Raw genomic sequence first — 18,706 nt, 5'->3', positions numbered from 1 at the left:
ATAATATCTATAAGTTTCCTTGGGGTATCCCATGAACTTGCACCGCTCTATCCTCGATTCCAATTTATCGAGGTTGTATCTTTTAACGTGGGCAGGGCAACCCAAAATCTTAACAATCTTAAGATTGGGTTTATTCCCTTTTCATATCTGGTGAAGATACTACCGACTTAGTTGGATCTCTATTCAGAAGGTAAGCTGCGGTCTCTATGTCATATCCCCAGAATGAGATGGGTAGGTCAGTGAAACTCATAATGGACCATACCATGTCTAATAGCGTACGATTTCTCCTTTCAGACACACCATTGAGCTGAGGTGTATGATGAGGTGTTCATTGGGATAATATCCTATGGTCCTTAAGGAACTAAGTAAACTCTATACTTAAGTACTCACCTCTTCGATCTGATCGAAGAGTCTTAATACTCTTTCTAGTCTGGTTCTCTACTTCATTCATATACTCTCTGAATTTCTCAAAAGTCTCGGTGTTGTACTTCATTAAGTACGAGTGCTACGACACACTCTTCTTCTCCTCATTGTCTGATCTGTACTAGCGGTTGCACCTCTTCTTTACCGACGAAAAGTCCTTCTCTAGCATATCTACACCTTCTCTTCTGATGGTTACAATCTATAGGTCGTAGACCTCTTTCTTTTTTCTTTCTTTCACGTATTTCTCATGTGAGACTATTGAACCCACCATATTCACTTGAGTCCAAACATCTCAACGGGTACTATGCATCTCGAGAACACTTCATATACCGCAAGATAAATTAACATGAGTATAATAACAATAGCTTGAAATTTAAAATTTTTTATGTTTTAGAATAAGTAAAACTAAGATTGAATATGCATAACATAATTTTAAGAAAAAGGTCGATAATATAATTAAGAGTGGATGGACATGAAGTTCTCACGTATAAAAATTTTAGATATTTTTAAATCAGTTATTTAAAATGAACCCAAGATTTGTAAAAAGATATAATTCATATAAATAAATTAAGGCAATTAAAATGGAAATTATGAAGTCAACTATGTTGTATGGATCGGAAAGCAAAACAGTTAAGAAACATCTTCAAGGATCCAAAGTCACTGTACAATGGCTGTACATTGGAACAATTAGAAATAGTTTTTATTGAAGGTTTAAATAAGAAGAGATAGAGGAAAACCTTAAATCGCTTTTCATAATCAAACAAATTATCTAATTTCGCATGGATAATATGCCTTTTCTTTTATCATTTTACGTTTCTTTGGTGACTATTATCATTTACAATATGATGTCCCTTTAGCATTTTCATATATCTGTCTCCTCAATTTTAATTATAAATTGAAGTATTTTAATTTCTTTATTCTATAAACAGTGCTCCGTCAAAACACACTCGATTAAATATAGGTTTGGTAACATCATAATAATAACAATAATAATAATAAATAAATAAATAAATAAATAATAATCACATAAATATAGGTTTGGGGACATCTCGTGGCCCCGTCTAAACACACTATCTTTGGCAAACCCACCCGCCGCTCATTGACGAAATTAGGGCATCGCTCTTCCGCGTCTATAAATACCGTTGTTTCACCGAAGAGCCGCACTCGCCTTGCAGATCAGCGGCGGAATTGGCGAAAGCGTCGTATGCGATGCAACTCCACCACCCTCCGCTCCTTGAATTCACTTGTTATCTTTCGTCAATCACGAAAATATTGTGTTTTTGTTGATGTTTCTTAGATCTTTAATCGAGTCCTCGTGGTTTTATATTCTCTTTTCGAATTTTTTTCTCTTTTTTTGTTGGTTTGTTCGTTCACCAATTCGGTTTAATATGGTCTCCTCTGATGATCAGAATTGAAAACTTTCGTTCTTCCGAGGGTAAATACGCTGCGGAAAATTCATGGAGACCTGAACTGAGGAGACCAATCTTGTATGTTCTTTTCGTGCATTACCAACTTCTATTTAAATGCAGATGACTGTCCTTTTGTTTTCCATCTTTCTTCAATCATCTTACCATACTGCAGTGTCTAGTGAATATTTTCATTGTTTTTTAATCGACTGCTGTAGTGATGTGATTTGATCTATTTCGGTTCAATCAATCATGGGGTCTCTCCATATCCAGTCAATTGATGAATGCCATATTAGGGAGAACACAAACTAAGTTTAGGTTTAGCCTTGTAAATAGATACGACAATCTACCATTCGATCTCAAATGCCCAAATGAAACCCAATCTTGGTTTTATTTGGTTTGAGTTGTCTATAAAAATAGAGAAGACTGTGTCGATTTGAATGCCCATAGGAAAGGAGATAGAAAACAAGCTGATCACATTAGCATGGTGTGGAGTCGTGCATTTGAGGATGATGCACGAAAGCTCTATTAAGAAATAATGGAGGAGGAGGAGGCTATTGGTTTGGAGGGAAGCACAAGTTGCGAGGGAGCATGAAGAAACATACATGAAACTTGTGCTCCACTTTTTCATGCACTAATGCAACTTAGATGATGGATTGCTCAGTCTCAGCATGTTAACTTAAGATTAATACTAAATTGAGGTCAGGTTGGGTGATGACTACTTGGGTGATTGGAATTCTATCCACAAAATGGTTCTTTTTCTGGTTCTGCATCGTTGCAGAAGCTACATGGTTCAATTATGATTATCTTTTATTTGATTGTGCATTTGTTTCAATTTTTTCTTCTCCAAGGATGATCAGAACTATAATTTTCCTCTGAGGTCATGTACAATGCGGAAGATTCATGGAGACCTGAACTGAGGAGTAAAACTGTTGTTTTTATGTTTTAATGAATCCTTGTGAAGATGATATGATTAAAGTAGTGGCCTGACATCATCTGATTTTCTCTATCTTTTGATTCTGGGGGATTCCTTCCTTCCATCTTTGCCTTTGGAAAGTATCTCATTTGATTTAGAAAGATTAGAAGATTGATGGAGACCTGAACTGAGGAGTAACTGTTGTTGTTATGTTTTAATTGAATCCCTGTGAAGATGATATGATTAAAGTAGTGGCCTGACATCATCTGATTCTCTCTATCTTTTGATTCTGGGGGATTCCTTCCTTCCATCTTTGCCTTTGGAAAGTATCTCATTTGATTTAGAAAGATTAATTGTGAGATCTGTCTTGTAAACTTCTGACATGCAATTCTGACAGTTGTAGGTTTAGGGATGCTTTCCATTCCATTGTAATATTTGTTGTCAAAGAGTCTGCTCCTCTCTTTTTGGAAGATAGATAGATCACGAAGGTTGTTTCTGCATTAGTTTCTCTTAAACAGTGCTCCCAATGATTGAACAGTCTAAATAGTTTCAGCCTTGCCTGAGTTATCACTCTGCTGAATTCTTATACATGTTCTGAGGGATCTACCTCTTGTTTACACTTCTCGGACTGGTCATTTTTTATGTATGTTTCTACTTTTAGGGTATTATCAGGAAATGATGACTGTACGAAGGCTGATGGTGATGATCCAGAGATCATAACCTATTGATTTGATCTTTGCTTTTTGATTACGTATATATGTCAAATTTAGATGAAGGTATATTATTACATGAGACATTTACTTTCACATCGAGTCAACTTTTCTTGCATGGCGGAATATATTTTTTTTATTTTCTTAATTGTTTAATGGTTCTGATAAATTGAATACAATAGGTGAGATGCTTCGACTTCTCAAAAGCAGCTTCTGACACTAACATACGTAAATTTTAATTTCAAAACATAGATTTTAATAACATTAAAAACTTATAATTTTGTGTATAGCTGATTTCAAGTAGCCCAATATATATATATATATATATATATATATATATATATATATATATATATATGCAAATGCTCAGTGAAGATGGATTTGATTTTATCATCTTTCTAACACTAATTTGATTCATATCTTAAAAATATTCTATTTAAGGTTTTTTAAACCTTATATGAGAGGGAGTCTTATACTGAACCAATATTATATATATATATATATATATATATATATATATATATATATATATATATCCTTATTGTGTTATCATCCCATATGCTAAATTATTTTAGGTATAAAATGCCATTTATAATCAGGACGGTCTCACATTATTTTGGTCATCCAAAATCCAAACTCAACAAATTGTAATCCTCTCACCTCAATTGAATGCCTAATAAGATTTGGATTATGATAGAACTCGTGAGGTAGCCACCTAGCAAGGAAGGTGAAATAATGGAAATAGCAATCCTCGCACCTTGTAAAGAAACCTATAGCATAGCATTGTGGAGAAGAGAGGGAAGAACTTCTTTTCATCATAGCCTTCTTCCTCATGTTTTAATAGCTCAAAGCTCCACTCAAAAGCTTTGTTAGTTACAATGAGAAGTCTTCAACACTTACTACTCGTTTAAACCATAGAAGAAGATTCTAACAATAAACAGAGAAGAGGAGATTAAGACCAATAACGATCTTAACATATTGAGAGAATAGACATGTTATCCAAAAATAATTTATATTTTCACACATCAATAAGCTTTCTTTCATATTTATATTTGTTGAAAAACTTGGAATAGTATCACATGCGCAATAGAAGAATAGAAAAAAAAATCTTAGATTTTTTTTGCAGAAATAAGTTTTTCATCGTCGTCCGAATATTAGTAAAACCTACAGATATGTAGGAGAAGATTTACATAGGAAGATCATATATCCTCTGTAGGAGATGATTTATCTAGGGAGATTGTACATCCTTAAAATTTACATGTGAGCCCTAAACTACAATTGTTAGTTGAGGGGTTCCTCGATACTGAATTTTTCATTCAACTATCTAAGCCTCTTAGATTAGTACATCTCTACTCAAAATTCTTCATTAGTTCTTATTGGATTTTATCTATAAGATTCAATAATTCAAGGGTTTATTGGATATCTAATAATTATTCCTAAAGACTCGTTTAATATCAATTACAAAATGATCAATAGGTCTACGAATAAGCTTACACACCTTATTTTTCATTTAGAGTATCATCAATGCATTTAAGTCCAATTTGAGATAAAAAGAGACCATTAGCATAAATAAATTTAAATGAAGAATAAGTTTAAATGCAAATTTATTAAAAATAACATGGATAGATTCTTCGATAATCAAGGTTTTTTTATTAAAAACTTGATAAGCTTTATAAATAGAGGAATATCCAAGAAAAATTTCTTCATCAAATTTTGCATCAAACTTTCCTAAGGCATCATTTTCATTTAAAATAAAATATTTATAATAAAAAATTTTAAAATATAAAATATCAGGTTTTTTATTGTTCTATAAAAGTTTTACCAGGGACATAGGATGTTGTATTAATAGCTTTGATCCAAAAATATTTGGGTCCGCTATGTTCATTAAGCATGGTCTTTGTCATATCTTGGAAACTCCTATTTTTTCTCTCAACAACTCAATTTTGTTATGGATTTCTTGAAGTAGAGAAATTATGGTTATACCCATTTGAATCATAAAAATATTTAAAATCATGGTTTTTAAATTCACCATCATGATCACTATGAATAGAGGAAATCATAAAACCATTTTCATTTTGAACTTGTTTACAAAATCTTAAAAAACATTTAAAGTAATCATTTTTATGTGCCAAGAAGTATATCCAAGTATATCTATTATAATCATCAACCATCACAAAAACGTATTTAATACTTAATTGTAGTAGTCTAGAGGTGCTTGATTTTTAGACTTAAAGCTACTCTTTATTTGTTTACATAGTTGGCATATATCATAAACTCTATTTTTGATAAATTTAATTCTAGACATACCTTTTACAAGTATAATTTGTGAAATTAATTTCATAGTCTTATATCATATGTTAAAGCCGTGCATCATCATTTAAAATTGAAAAGTAAATTTCATCACAAAAATCATCCAGATCAATAGTATACACATAATTAGTTATTAAGGCAATCATAGATATATTTTTGTGTGGTATCTCTATAAGTATTAGATTTAAATTTAATGTTATAACCCTTATCATATAATTGACTAATGCTTAGTAAGTTATGTTTTAAACCATCTACTAATAAAACGTCTTCAAACAAGAGGTTTGATTTGTTATGTATATTTCCTTTGCTAATAATTTTTTCTTTGTTATTATCTCCAAAGGTAACATATCCTTCGTCTTGGCTAGTGAGCTTAGAGAAATGTATTGGATCTTCGGTCATGTACCTTGAACATCCACTATCAAGTTACCACCTCTTGCTCGTAGCTTTTAATTATAGTCATATCTACAAGAAAGGAGGATTTGCTTTAGTTACTTATTTAACTTTGGGTCCCTCACCTATCTTGACTACTGGCGTTAAATTATTTATGGTTCTTTTAGAAACTCAAACTAATTTATACGAGTTATATTTTTTAAATAAATATTTATAGGCATAATGACTACATATACCATAAAAATTATATTTAATTTTAGGAAAAACATGCAATGTGGGTCCTTTAACAAATATAGTTGACTTTTATTAAATGTTATTACCCACAAAGCTGATTCCTTCTTTTCTATATACATGATTTTTTTTAGCAAGGATCATGTTTATGATTTGTTTTCAATTTTAAAATTTTTTAATATTTGTTGTAATATCATAATTTTCTTTTGGACTAAGTCTAACTTTTTATATTGAGTACAAGAGGTTAACATTCAATTATCATGCTTATTTTTAAAATTTTTAAATTTACTAAAGAGAGAAGCATGATCTATTTTTTAGTAATTTACATTTCTTACCAACTAATTTAAAATTATCATATAAATCATGAAAAGCATTAAGTAATTCATCATAAGATAAATGGGTTTCAATTGAGTCACATACCTTGTCATTGAGAGTCACTAAAACGTAGTTTGTCATCTTATCTTCGTTAGTTTGCTCCTCGTTTTCTGATGCACTTGATTCGTCTCAATTCGCCTTGAGTATTTTCTTCTTTTATTCTAACATCTTCTTTTTAGTTGTGGACATTCATTTTTGAAGTGCCTTGGCTTCTTATATTCATAGCAAATGATTGTGTCCCTTTTTTGCTTATTTTTGTTCTTAGCATCTTGTTTTACAAGATTTGTTTTGTTCCTTTTGATGAATTTTTTTTAAATTTTCTGATGAGGAGTGCCAATCAAAAGATTAATTTTAAAATTTTAACTCTACTTGTGCTTTTATGTGTAACTTTGAGTGTGTGCTAAATATTATGTGTAGTTTCACATATAAAAATATAATTAAATTTATTTTTATCTTAAGCATAAAATAAAGCATTCATAGCTTTAGCAGTTAAAGAAAATATATTTTTTAGATTATTTCATTCATTCATTAGTATAAAAGATTTTTAAAAATCAAATTTGATAATATTTCATAAATCAAAGTTCATAAAAATTAAAAAAAAATCTTCATTCATGTTTTCCAATCCATGCAGTCCGTCCCATTAAATATAGGAGAACGAGTAATAGAGTGACCATCTTGATTGTCGGTAAAAATCATTTAATCTCAAGTATTTTCGCTCATAAGTATTTTCGTTCACTTTTCTTGCTATCTCAAGTGAGAATGAGTGAGGTATTTATAGGAACCAAATAGCTTCAAAAATGAATCCAAAAAGTCTCATCCCTGAGTTTTTGGGGTCTTGGCGGTACTACCGCCAATGCTAGGCGGTACCACCACTTGTAGCATTGAGCAATGGCTATACCATCGTCCGGTCTGAATGATACTACCGCTTGACAACATAGATGATCGTGTTCTAACAGTACTACCACTAGTCTGGGCGGTACCACCGATAGTCTGGGCAGTACCATCAGTTGACATTGGTGGTACCATCATCGGGTCTTTCGAAAAACATACACTTCGTGTGTTCCAACTTATAGGCAGTTCCACTACCTAGTTTGACGATGCTATCGCTTAACCCAATTGTGGATCATTGAATAGGCCTCCCAATTGGCTCAAATCAGTCCCGATTTAGGCCCAATAGGGGCCCCCAATCGAGTTAGCATGGTTACATCCAAAACTAACTCAATTAAGATCTAAACTACGACGATCAAGACATAAATCTTATGTTGTCCGACATGTCATTGGTTCATCTAAACTCTTAACGCATCATGCTTTTCTTCGATGTATTGCCCGATCTATCGATATGTTAACTCCCCCAATATCCGATCTTGGCGTAATGTCCAATTCTTTCGGTCCGATGCCTAATCTCCGACTCTAGCCCAATGTTTGATTCTCATACTTCAATCAATTTGCCTTTCCATGATAAAAGATAGTCTTGCATCAGTTTTTTCAAACACAAATTAGATCATAAACTCATCAATTGATTTTATTATCAAAATCTGGGATTCAACATTTCTCTCTCAATCTGAATAACCCTAGTTAAGGATTTACTTGAGTAAGAACACATGAGATATTCCTCTGATGATATCGAGAGTGGATAATCCCTCTATCGACAATTGATAACCCTAGAAAGGTTGACTACCATTCTTGATAACTAGTTGTGCTAGATTTGGAACTTTCAAGAAGTCTGGTATCAAAGAGTGGAGTATTCATACAGGACATCCTTGGTGTCTTAAGTCTAAGGACTAGATACACCACTAGGAGGACGGAATTGCTGTCTGATAATGAGGTATCATTAACCATCCAACATTCCATGAACGGATCAATCAATGAACTCATTCTCCAATGAGCACTTGCGCGGTATCTCTAGTGTCCCCACACGAGCAGCTATGAGACCAGTCCTCTTCATCATATAGACGGGTATACAACACACCAGTCTATGTAATCATCTTAATGTCTCTCTCAAGTGATCAATGACCGAGATTATTTAGGGTCTGTGTTTAAAGGTGACTTAGTCTCATTATTATGATTTCATCACAATTTGATTCTCATTGCATAAAACCATAGAAATCACAATACATGCAATAGGCAATATAAAGTGAGAAAAATATCAAATAAATAATAAGCAAAAAAAGTGCGTATCATATCACATGTGTTATCACTCACGTGATTAACTTATATGACACTTATGACTAGCACATCGGACTCTCCTTCTAGCGTCAAAATATTGGAAAAAAATATCATTAACGTCTTGATCAACCCAATATAGCCTAGAGTCATATACGTAAGGTTGCTTGAGATATCTCCAAGGTGGAAATACTGAGCTTCTTAGATGTTACTTATGTGAACATCAAGGTCAGAAAATATTTTCCAACCTAGTCTCTCTAATATTTAAGTTAGTAATTTGAGGTATATAAGTGAGAATGTGAATAGTCAAAAGAAGTCTCATCATCTCTGTTAAAAAAGGGAAGCTCTTATACCTGATCGCATTAAAGAAACTTGTAATTATCTTTTTCCTCATAAATGATGAGAAGGGAGCTTACAATTATCTTTCTAATCATAAATGATTAAAAAACATTATAAAATGTATTATCTTTTCAATCATAAATAATAAAGAAGATGAATGATGTATAGGATGACTAATCCACAATGTATTAGAAAGCACAATAACAAAAGCATCGATCCATTATAAAATATGATATGTTTAAAGTATATATATATATATATATATATATATATATATATATATATATATATATATATGTTTTACACAGTTTATTGCATACATAATTGGGTGGTCAGAACTAATATTAATTATCACAAAATCTTTTGTTTATCTTATTTTTTTTTCTTAATTTATTATTTAATAACTTTGAAATTAAAAATTTTAATAACTAATGCACTAATTCAACCAATTTAATTAATAATTTTTTTTGGCTTATGAATATCTAACAGATAAATTAATTTCTTATATCACGCCCTATTTCTCTTTCACAAGTCACTTTTTCTTTAAATCTTTTGTAGGCCTCTTTCTGATTAAAACAAAAAAAATCTATAGTGCAATTCCAAATGTGAGGTAAGCCTTCTTTAACTTACTGGTGAAACTAAATACTTGAGATTTGACAAATGCCCTGTTTATTCTTTTTTCTTCTTGTGGAACAAGTGAAATTAATAAATTTTTTACTCTTATATATATATATATATATTTATATTTATGCTCATGAATAAAAAATTCAATTTTTAACACAAAATAATCAAAATTTTAACAACTAATATTTTCTTCGCCTCTAGATAAATTAGTAATAAAATAAATAAAGAAAATAATTAATCCTAATTCTCTGGCCTAACAACCCTTTTGTTTCTTACATTTTTACCCCCTGAGGCTCAAAGTGTGTTTCTACAAATACGTTCTGCAATTTATTTAAATATCTATAATGTTAGAACATGAGCTTTGGGCGTGCAAATTTTACATGATACGGTCACTTTACACCTTTGCACGTCCGTAGTGCTTTGACACATTCTCGTAGTAAAGCGTCGTGGTTAATATAATCCTAATAAAAAAAAGGCCAAAACTAAAAAAAAGATTATTGCTAATTTATCTCTCATATTTTATTGCTAATTTCTCTCTCTCTCTCTCTCTCTCTCTCTCTCTCCCACACGCCCACAGATAAATCAGTATATGCTTCGAGACACTGACAGTGTGTCTGTGGGCGTGTGGGAGAGAAGGAGAGAGAGAGAGAGAGAGGTCGGGAGGGAAGACGGGAGAACAAAATCAAAACCCATTCTTCTCCCGATTTCGTCTCTCTTGCCCGTACATCTCGTGTGGATTTTGTTAAATCCTCCCTCCTTTCGTGATTCTCCAGGGCAATTTGACCCAGTTTTTTAGCTGATTTGCTCGGTGGTGCTTCTCTTTGTTAGAAGAATCGATTAGGATGCGGTTGAACTTGAATTTTCTTGAGTAGTCGATCGATCCATCTTCCTCCACACATTTCCTTCTTTCATATTTTGCTTAATGATTTCGCGATTCTATTAGGGCTTTTGCTTCTCGGTTTAGGATCGTCTTTTTAGGTTCAATTTTCTCTTTCAGAATTTTTCTCAATATAATTTTCTTTATAATCAATCCCCTTTCTTTCGGCTTATGCTTACTTGGATGTAATTTCTGATTAAATGAATTATTTTTTATGTGAGCTAAGTTTGTTGGGACGCCATTCATTTGTGCTCTTTTGCTTCTTGTTCATCGACCTCACTTTTCTCCAATTCTTTTTAGTCTTGAACATGGTTACACGTTGTCTCATTCTCTACTTTTAATTTGTGCTCCTTTTATTCACAGTGTTGTTGCTTTAACCCTCTCTTTCTGATGTCTGCATTCACTGAGTTTGATTTTACTTCCGGTTTTGTGTTTTCCCCCCCCCCCCCCCCCCCCCCCTTTTGTTCACTGTTCACTCACCTTGTTCTTGTCGAACATTTATGAGCTATTTCTGGGTTTAGGTTCTGGAAAATGAGTCGTATGTCAAATGAGAGCGACGAGAGATTGATACCAAGAGACCAGATTGACTCACCATCAATTGAACAAGGCTGCAGCACGGGTTCCGTAAAGGGAGGAAATCATATGTTGAAGAAGGGTCCCTGGACGTCTGCAGAGGATGCAGTTTTGGTGGGTTATGTTAAGAAATATGGCGAGGGAAACTGGATTTCTGTTCAGAAACACATGGGACTCGGTCGATGCGGCAAGAGCTGTCGTCTACGATGGGCTAATCATCTCAGGCCAAACTTAGAGAAAGGTGCCTTTACACCAGACGAGGAGCAAGTGATCATTGAACTCCATGCTAAGATGGGAAACGAATGGGCTCGGATGGCTGCACATGTAAGTGTTTGTTTTCTTTTTCTTGGTATGACATGGTTCTTGTATGTTGTATCATATTAAGCTAAGTATGTATTCCCTTCACTTGCTTATGCTTTCTACCAAGGAAGATTTTTTCTTCAAATATTCTCATAATAATTCTCTTTGGCGTAAGCTCAGATTAATGCAGCTTTACCTTTTTTGTTAAATTAAAGTTAAACAGTTTACCAAGTCCTAAAAACTGATAAAAGAGAAGTGAAGACTGGAGATACACATTAGTAAGATCCATTATGATGTTTCTAACACCACATTATTTGTCTTTCTAGTTTCTACATTTCTTCTCCAGTAAATATTAAGCTGAAACTTGGGGCTTATATTCTTTATCATGCCATCATAATAGGTTCAGTATAGTTTTTGACAAGTTTACTATTTGTTCTACTGCATCTTGAGATTTGTTCCTCCTTTCTTTATTTACTCTGAAAGTTTCTCAGATTACTTGAGTTGTAATCTGATCGGAAAATACTTAAAATTGGAATTCATAAATTAATCTCAACATTTGTAGTTACTGATTTCCTGACAATTAATTTTGTTTTCAATAATTGATAGAATTTGGAGTCAAAATTATTACAAATTTGTTGCTTATCTTTCTTCAAGAGATTAGGTCCAGATCTATCTGCAAATCAAGTTTATTATGCTTGATGGAATTTGTGGTACTAAATTAATCGGATCAATTGAATGAAGGTATTAAAATTTGTAGATCTTTCGAATGCTGATCTTGCTGGACCAAATCTTATCTTTTTCAATAGTTGTTCTATCTTTAAAATTTAATCTTCATGTTTGCCTTGCTGCTAATTAGGACCAGTTGGCTTTTATTCAGCTTTCAGTTATTCTACGTTAGCCTTCAATATGGTCATTGTGGACCTTTTTCATTTTTATGGAGTAAATTGAGCCTCATCCTCGTAAGGGTGATCTGGGCAATTTTCTACTTAATTTGGATGGGCTGTAAGATATCTACATTAATTAGGAAATAATTTCTTTTTCATAATTTCTGCAGGGAAATCTATTTAATTGGTAGGATTTTGAGTATCCTAAATCAACTAGGAAAAACCTTTTTCCTTTTTATGGAGTAAATTGGGCCTCATCATCATAAGGGAGATCTGGGCAATTTTCTACTTAATTTGGATGGGATGTAAGATGTCTACATTGATTAGGAAATAATTTCTTTTCATAATTTCTGCAGGGAAATCTCATGCAGTATTTAATTGGTAGGATTTTGAGTATCCTAAATCAACTAGGAAAAACACTGAAGAGGATGGATCAACCAAGATATCTGTTCCCAAAGGGGGTTCTTATTTTTGTTGTACTTCTTCCATGTCATAGAGAGATTCTTAAACTATTTTGTTTCCTAGTTAGACTAGTAATTTGCATTGCTGTCTCTCTTTCCATGGCAATAAAGTTATTCATAGTTTACTTGAATTCATAGATTGGGATTGCCCATCTCCTTTTGGATTGGAGAAAACACTTCTTGGATATGTCACTTGTAACAACTTGGTTTCAAAGCTTAGTTTAGAAATGCCTGTGGTGGTTAAGAGATGGTCAGATCAGTGAAAGAGACTATAATCGATAAATTTAGAGTTGAACTTGCAACCATGATCAGAGAAGACAAAACGACTGATGTGACACCAACCATGATCAGAGAACAGTGGTCTATTGGATGCATTGCTACATAGAAGCACAGAAACTAAACAGTGCAAAGAGAGAACCATGTTCAAGTTGTATTATCAGACCAAATGACATGGTAGATTGTTCGGTTCTGAGTTTTGATGAGACAAAGGTGTCAAAAGATAACGACCCAATTTCTCCCTTTGGTTTCTCTGCTTCTTTTGTCCACAATGAGTGCACTCGTTTGATGAGGAGCTGCGAATACGAATCATTGCCTTAATCTTTATATCTATTGGCTGAGTAGAAAAAAGAGAGAAGAAGAAGGAGAGAAGAGAATAAGAGGCGACAGCTAAAAAGGTTCAACCTATGGCTTTTTCGTTCTCTCATATTTATAAAGGTTCTTTATTAATTTAACATTAATGAATCTTGTCTTATTTAATACTATATCTTTATCCAACTATCGAAACCTCTTAGATCAGTGGATCTCTATCCAATAATTTTTCATTTGCTCTTATTGAATCTTATCTGCTCTTATTAGATCTCATCCATAGGATTCAATAATTTAAGGATTTATTAAATATCCAATAAGATATGGGCTCCAACAAATATCTTATATCTGAACCTCTACGACGTATGACCCTCTAAGTCCAATATCGAGCTGGTTATAAGTTATACCCGGTGTTATATATCATAAGTTATGTTATTGTATTTTCTGAGGACATGTCACGAGAAATTCTTGTTGAGAAATTCTGTTTTGTGTTGATCTCTTTTACAATCTGTTTCTTATGGTTTTTCGGTCTTGAATTATACCTCAATTTACTTTCGTAGTTCTATCACAAGGTAGCATAACCTTTGATAACCTTAGGGAAGGAATTCAGATACTATTTCATCTCATCATATGCATTGTGGTTATGGTTAATCAACTATGTGGTGAGATGAATGACTTGCTTTTAGCTAATGAGTGCCAAGTTATTCCATTCCATGCAATGAAACTGTAGATCAAATTAATTGTTTGCATCCTAATAACTCTCGACAAAAAGAACTCGAAGGAGTGAAGAAAGTTATAGAAGTTGAAATATCGTGCAATTGCTTCGTTGCTTCTTTGGCGCTTCATCAACGTTAGATGGTTAATCGATACTTTTATCCGCAGATAAATAATAACGTAGTCAATACATAAAATTAGGTCCTATTTCCCAAACTCTATTTTCAATTGTTAGGTGCTTTTTTTTTTCTTTGTTGGCAGTGTGCTTGGGACGTGAAGAACTCACCTTAAAGGAGACATCCCAAAAAGTATTCAATCTTTCGCAAATCTGATTGTCAAGACCTTATATAATATTTAGGAAGTGAGATATGTTATCTTATCTCTATGGTGTAAATGGAAGATCAATTCTGACACTAATATGTACAGTATTAAAGAGCAAATAAATAAGTTTTGACTGAGTGTTATGTATTGTTATTTATTCAGTGAGAACTTAGTATCATGAAATCAAAGTCTAATATCAATTGTTTGGATTTACACCTTTTGTTTCTATTTCTAAATTGGACGAATCTGATGTTCCCCATGATGATCAATTGGTTTGGAAGATAGATCATAAAGGGCAAATCATCATCCAAGTTTGGTTACAAGCATTTTTTTTTTAAATTTGTTTACTAAATTAATAGGTGATTGTCTGTATTATAAAAAAATTCCTACTATACTTAGAATCCTTCTCTTTTGTTGAAAAGCACTGTTTAAAAAATTATAAACTTTTGTGGATAACTTGGTATCATGTAGGTCCATAATTATTAGTTCTATGTGGATAACTTGGATGGATTATTTTTTTTTCTTTTTTTTTTTGGCCCTTTAACCAGTTAGGTGTGGGTTTTTCTTTTTTATTTTTATTTTTATGAGGAGAGGTCTGACATCAAATTTGAATACTAAAATGAATGAAAATTTAAATCATGATTATTAGAAGTGCATGATCCATGTAAAGCTATTTACAAATAGCTCTTGATTGATGTGAAAGGTTTATCTATGTTTTAATAATATTAGGATAAGCCTCGTAACCATTATCTTTAAATTAATATGAGAGAGGCTCATATTGTCATATTCTATTTCAATGACTTAATATATATTGATATTTAGAATAGAAAAATTGATTTTCTAGTTCATGCAAATGATAGAAGCTACTAGAGTACGAGAGTATCAATAGATATAATGAATTAATGGTTTGCAATAATTATCTTTAAATTAACCAGATTCGAAAAACCCAATATGAGAAATACTCATATTGTCATATTCTACTTCAATGACTTGATATATATTGATATTTAGAATAGAGAAATTGATTTTCTAGTTCATGCAAATGATACAAGCTATAAGATTATAGAGTACAAATTCAAGAGTATCAATAGATATAATGAATTAATGGCTCGTAATAATTATCTTTAAATTAATAAGATTCAAAAAACCCAATATGAGAGATACTCATATTGTCATATTCTACTTCAATGACTTAATATATATTGATATTTAGAATAGAGAAATTGATTTTCTAGTTCATGCAAATGATAGAAGCTACAAGATTATAGAGTACAAATTAATGACTCGCAACAATTATCTTTAAATTAACAAGATTGAAGAAACCTAATACGAGAGATACTCATATTGTCATATTCTACTTCAATGACTTAATATATATTGATATTCAAAATGAAGGAATTAATTTTCTAATTGATGCAAATGATGAAATCTACAATATAAATTCAAGAGTATCAATAGATTTAACGAATTAATGGCTATTGTAAAGGTAATCTATGTTGCTCAATGAGATAAAATCTATAAATTAAAAATTGAGGCTAATGCTGCCGAATTGGTTAAAATTTTGAATGCGGAGGAATTAACCTTTTGTCTTTTTTATTATCTCTATCCGAATTTTTTTTTTTGTATTATTTTAACAAGTTGCAATCGGGTAGGATTTCTCATACACAATTTACATATTCTAGTTTTTATTAACTTCTCGTCCTCTGTTGGCCTCAATAGTTTAAAACTCTTTTATACTATGGTGAGCAAAACATTAATTGTATTAGATAGTTAAGAAAATATAGTTTTTCTTCTCTTAAATAAATAAATAAATAAAATACCATGCTAAAATAAATAAATATATAAATAAATTTATGGATTTTCTTGAGGTTATCTCTACATGGTGGATTTTTTAAAAATTTTGATCCTTAATGGTCAATATGACTTTATAATTTTTTAGATAATTTATTGAAAAAATTATAGTAATGAGTTTTTACTAGATGGTGCCCTATATTTGATTTTTTACTTAGGGACATCTTTCTTATTAAAAATCTTGATAATGCTATTGAATTGTATTATTTCAAGCTAAATTGATCCATGGGTCAGTTCAATCCAATCGAGATGTCTTAATTTGAGTCAAATCTCTTGAGACCAAATCGTGTCACCTTTGTCTCATCCTACTCCACCTCTACAGTCACCATCTCCTCCTTCTAGTCCTCCTCCTACTCTATCTCCATTTACCTCCTCTCCTTCTCTACCTCCTTCTCCCCTCCTTCCTCCCCTCTCTCTACCTCCTCATTCTCATAGTTTAGTCTAGAAAAATCTTATTACATTCAAATTATACTCGGGTTACAATTTATTTGTAGAACCTATTAAAGATATATTAATATTTATATAAATTTATCATAAAATAAAAATATAAGTACAATTTTTGTTAGAATCATATTCTAATAGGATTCTCAAATTTTGATAATTAATTATCTTAAAATTATCTAGAAATAAAAAAAGTATTAATCTTAAAATAGGTTAAGTAATAGAGTTTAAGTTAATTCAATTTCCAGCATAACTAGGTCAACATAAAATATAAAAAATATAAAAAAATTATTATTAGTTTTATGATGAATTTAGGATAATTTTACATAAAATTAATATTTTTAATGAATAAGTATAACTTTTGAGATAACTCAAGTTTCATATAGAAATTAGGACAAAAATTTCTAGATAATTTAGGGTAATTTTATATAGAAATTAATATGATAATTTTATGATAATTTTATATAGAAATTGATATATTTTATGAATGAATATAACTCGAGTATAATGACTTTTGCGAGGTAAAGTGTAAAGAGGAGGTGGAGGAGGAATAGGAAAGGAGTAAATACAAAAGAGGAAGATGAGTAAGAGGGAGCAATATAGGAGGATTGAGAGAGGGATAGGAAAGGGGAGGTGAAAGATAATTTAGAAAAATCAAAGGTTAATCCAATTAGATAGTTAGGGATCAATTAAATCAAATTAGATAGTTAAGATTAGTTGAATCATCATGTTCATCTCAAACGAACTGATTTAATTCTAAAAAAATATGTCAAACTTAGTTAAAAGATAATCATTATATTTTTATAATTTCATTAAGGATATTTTTAGTCAAAGCTAAAAATTATAAAGCACAAATTCAAGAGTATCAATATATATAATGAATTAATGGCTATTATAAAAGGAGTCTATATTACACAATAGTTAACTTTAAAGTAACAAGATTGAAGGAACCCAATATGAGAGATACTCATATTATCATATTCTAGTTCATCACTTGATATTTTTTGATATTTAGAATAGAGGAATTGATTTTCTAATTCATGCAAATGATGGAAGCTACAAGATTATAGAGTACAAATTCAAGAGTATCAATAGATATAATGAATTATTGACTATTGTAAGGGAGTCTATGTTGCAATAAGATGGAATCTAGAAATTAAAAATTGAGGCTAATGATGCAGAATTGGTTAAAATTTTGAATATGGAGGAATTAACCTCTGGTATTTTTATTATCTCTATCTGAAAGTTTTTATTTTTTTTTTGTATTATTTTGACAAGTTGCAAGTGGGTAGGATTTCTCAGTTAAGACATTCTAGTTTTTGTTAACTTCTCATCCTTTTCAGATACTTCAATTCTAGAAGTATTGTTGGCCTCAATAGTTTAAAACTCTTTTATACTATGGTGAGCAGAATATTAATTGTATTAGATAGTTAAGAAAATATAGTTTTTCTTCTCTTAAATACATAAATAAATAAATAAAATACCATGCTAAAATAAATAAATTTATGAATTATTAATGGATTTTCTTGAAGTTATCTCTATATGCTGGATTTTTAAAAATTTTGATATTTAATGACCAATATTACTTTATAATATTTTTAGATAATTTATTGAAAAAGATTCTAGTAATGAGTTTATACTAGATAGTGTCATATATTTGATTTTTTACTTGGGACATCTTTCTTATTAAAAATATTGATAATACCCTTGAATTATATTATTTCAAGTCAAATTAATTTGCGAGTCGGTTCAACCAAATCGATGTGTCTTGATCTGAGTAAGATCTCTTTAGACCAAATCGTGTCATGTTAG

The 18,706-nt window shown here is 31.3% G+C and overlaps 1 long non-coding RNA gene and 2 other non-coding genes across 4 annotated transcripts; all 3 read left to right on the top strand.

The window, feature by feature from the left end:
• Nucleotides 1-1,503: 1,503 nt before the first annotated feature.
• LOC135678409 (uncharacterized) lies at nucleotides 1,504-14,815 on the top strand. Of its 2 annotated transcripts, none has more exons than XR_010514936.1 (3): nucleotides 1,504-1,910; nucleotides 11,286-11,661; nucleotides 14,543-14,815. It is a non-coding gene; the product is annotated as an uncharacterized LOC135678409 (long non-coding RNA). The 2 variants fall into 2 exon arrangements; XR_010514938.1 differs by lacking the exon at nucleotides 14,543-14,815 and adding an exon at nucleotides 12,878-14,534.
• On the top strand, nucleotides 1,815-1,903 carry LOC135592664 (small nucleolar RNA Z159/U59). Its single transcript, XR_010479181.1, has one exon. It is a non-coding gene; the product is annotated as a small nucleolar RNA Z159/U59 (small nucleolar RNA).
• On the top strand, nucleotides 2,672-2,755 carry LOC135592670 (small nucleolar RNA Z159/U59). Its single transcript, XR_010479182.1, has one exon. It is a non-coding gene; the product is annotated as a small nucleolar RNA Z159/U59 (small nucleolar RNA).
• Nucleotides 14,816-18,706: the final 3,891 nt, after the last annotated feature.

This window comes from Musa acuminata, chromosome BXJ1-1 (assembly GCF_036884655.1).
Source record: "Musa acuminata AAA Group cultivar baxijiao chromosome BXJ1-1, Cavendish_Baxijiao_AAA, whole genome shotgun sequence".
NCBI classification, from domain to species: Eukaryota; Viridiplantae; Streptophyta; class Magnoliopsida; order Zingiberales; family Musaceae; genus Musa; species Musa acuminata.
This window is presented reverse-complemented; position numbering and strand designations above follow the sequence as displayed.